This window comes from Schistocerca piceifrons, unplaced genomic scaffold (genome assembly GCF_021461385.2).
Source record: "Schistocerca piceifrons isolate TAMUIC-IGC-003096 unplaced genomic scaffold, iqSchPice1.1 HiC_scaffold_263, whole genome shotgun sequence".
In the NCBI taxonomy this organism is placed as follows: Eukaryota; Metazoa; Arthropoda; class Insecta; order Orthoptera; family Acrididae; genus Schistocerca; species Schistocerca piceifrons.
Window position 1 is genome coordinate 70,001 of NW_025728475.1, and position 2,500 is coordinate 72,500.

Here is a 2,500-nt window from a genome sequence, read left to right on the forward strand (position 1 = left end):
GTCCGCTGATGTCGTACGCGTGAACCACAATCTGTACTGCACATTCGTCCTTATGTACTGAATGATACATCGTGGCACATGTGTGACCGCACAACGACTGCGCCCAAAAACGGCGGACCATACAGTGCAAATATTGTGCACGCAGCTACGTGTCGTCTCCCTATGAGAGCTGGATTGCAGTGTGGTACGCCATAGAGACGTGTGGGAGGAACGGACGCCGTGGATGGCGATCAGCATGAGCTGTCTGTTGATGTATTCGGACCTAGTCGTCTCTCCTCACACACCGTGATGGCATGGTGCACCGCGTTCCATATCTGCGACATGCTACAGAGGCCGGTTGACAGTCGTTCGAGCAATGGACATCGCATACGTACGGGGGCCACCTTCCACGTATTGTCTAGGCGTGCACATTTTGTTGCGTGTATGTGGGCAGACGTAGTGTGGCGTGACACCTGACACAGGCATGCAATAATCGTTGAAGTTGCAAATGGCGATGGACGCCTGCGTTTTCTGGTGAAGTTACGCAAATGAACAAATGGTAACCTGTTGTGGTGCGGTTGTTCTCGCTAGGGGTGAATCGGTGATGGCGACGATAGGTTGAGGTACTAACCGGTTGTTCCAGCGATACCCACCATGCCGACGAAACTGAACGGCATCTGGGTGTGAAGCGATACGCGGCGGTGGCTGGGTGGGACCGTCCCCGGCCGGTGAGGGGGCGCCTCCCGGCGTGCTGGCCGCGCGGTGCGTGGGCGCACGCGCTACAGCCGGCTGGTGGGGGCGGCCAGTGGCAGGCGCGCCGGCCGACGGACGCGGCAGGCGTCGCAGCTGCGCGCCGGCGCACCCTGCGCGCGGCGCCGTGCGGCCAAAGTAGGTCCTCGCGGGCCCGGTGCGAAGCGCGGTGGACATCTTCAGTGTGCTGGTCCGATTGAGGACTGTGTGCGTTGAGGATGCGCCGCCGCCCGGCGCTCGGCGCCGCGACGCCGTCTGCTGCTCGGTCGCCCCAGCGGTTCTCGCTGGTGGTTTGTATCGCAGCTGTGCGGATGTGTTGGCGCGTGCGCTGTGCTGGGAGAGTTCGCTTCGGCACCCAAGTGGGGCTTTTGTCCTTCTGTGGCGCTGGCGTTGGAGCTGCCGGTCACCGTAGGTGGCGCGTGTTGTCTCCCGCCGGCAATGCCACGACAGCACGCTCCCGGGCCTCTGTCGGCAGCGGCAAGCTCAGTTGGGAGCACGGGTGGTCGCACCGAAAGCGTCTACTCGCCTAACTCCGGGCGATTGCGCCTCTCTCGAACCCGACCAAGTACTTGGGACGGCGCTGCGCGCCGCCGGGACCTGAGAGGGTTTCGAGGTGTATTGTGCAGGGGAGCTCAGCCTCCTCCTGTTTGCAGAATGATTGAGCGGACGCTTGCGTGTTCGCGCGGGCACCCGGGACACACTCCCGGGCGGCCGGCTGCTCAGCTCTAGTTGACGCAGCTCCCTGGTTGATCCTGCCAGTAGTCATATGCTTGTCTCAAAGATTAAGCCATGCATGTCTCAGTACAAGCCGCATTAAGGTGAAACCGCGAATGGCTCATTAAATCAGTTATGGTTCCTTAGATCGTACCCACGTTACTTGGATAACTGTGGTAATTCTAGAGCTAATACATGCAAACAGAGTCCCGACCAGAGATGGAAGGGACGCTTTTATTAGATCAAAACCAATCGGTCGGCTCGTCCGGTCCGTTTGCCTTGGTGACTCTGAATAACTTTGGGCTGATCGCACGGTCCTCGTACCGGCGACGCATCTTTCAAATGTCTGCCTTATCAACTGTCGATGGTAGGTTCTGCGCCTACCATGGTTGTAACGGGTAACGGGGAATCAGGGTTCGATTCCGGAGAGGGAGCCTGAGAAACGGCTACCACATCCAAGGAAGGCAGCAGGCGCGCAAATTACCCACTCCCGGCACGGGGAGGTAGTGACGAAAAATAACGATACGGGACTCATCCGAGGCCCCGTAATCGGAATGAGTACACTTTAAATCCTTTAACGAGTATCTATTGGAGGGCAAGTCTGGTGCCAGCAGCCGCGGTAATTCCAGCTCCAATAGCGTATATTAAAGTTGTTGCGGTTAAAAAGCTCGTAGTTGGATTTGTGTCCCACGCTGTTGGTTCACCGCCCGTCGGTGTTTAACTGGCATGTATCGTGGGACGTCCTGCCGGTGGGGCGAGCTGAAGGCGTGCGACCGCCTCGTGCGTGCTCGTGCGTCCCGAGGCGGACCCCGTTGAAATCCTACCAGGGTGCTCTTTATTGAGTGTCTCGGTGGGCCGGCACGTTTACTTTGAACAAATTAGAGTGCTTAAAGCAGGCAAGCCCGCCTGAATACTGTGTGCATGGAATAATGGAATAGGACCTCGGTTCTATTTTGTTGGTTTTCGGAACCCGAGGTAATGATTAATAGGGACAGGCGGGGGCATTCGTATTGCGACGTTAGAGGTGAAATTCTTGGATCGTCGCAAGACGAACAGA

General features: G+C 57.8%; 1 non-coding gene across 1 annotated transcript in view; it reads left to right on the forward strand.

The window, feature by feature from the left end:
• The first annotated feature begins 1,468 nt into the window (after positions 1 to 1,468).
• LOC124743792 overlaps positions 1,469 to 2,500 on the forward strand; it is a 1,909-nt gene continuing 877 nt past the window's right edge. Inside the window, exon 1 of the ribosomal RNA XR_007010560.1 lies at positions 1,469 to 2,500. This exon is cut by the window's right edge and continues 877 nt beyond it. This is a non-coding gene — a ribosomal RNA (small subunit ribosomal RNA).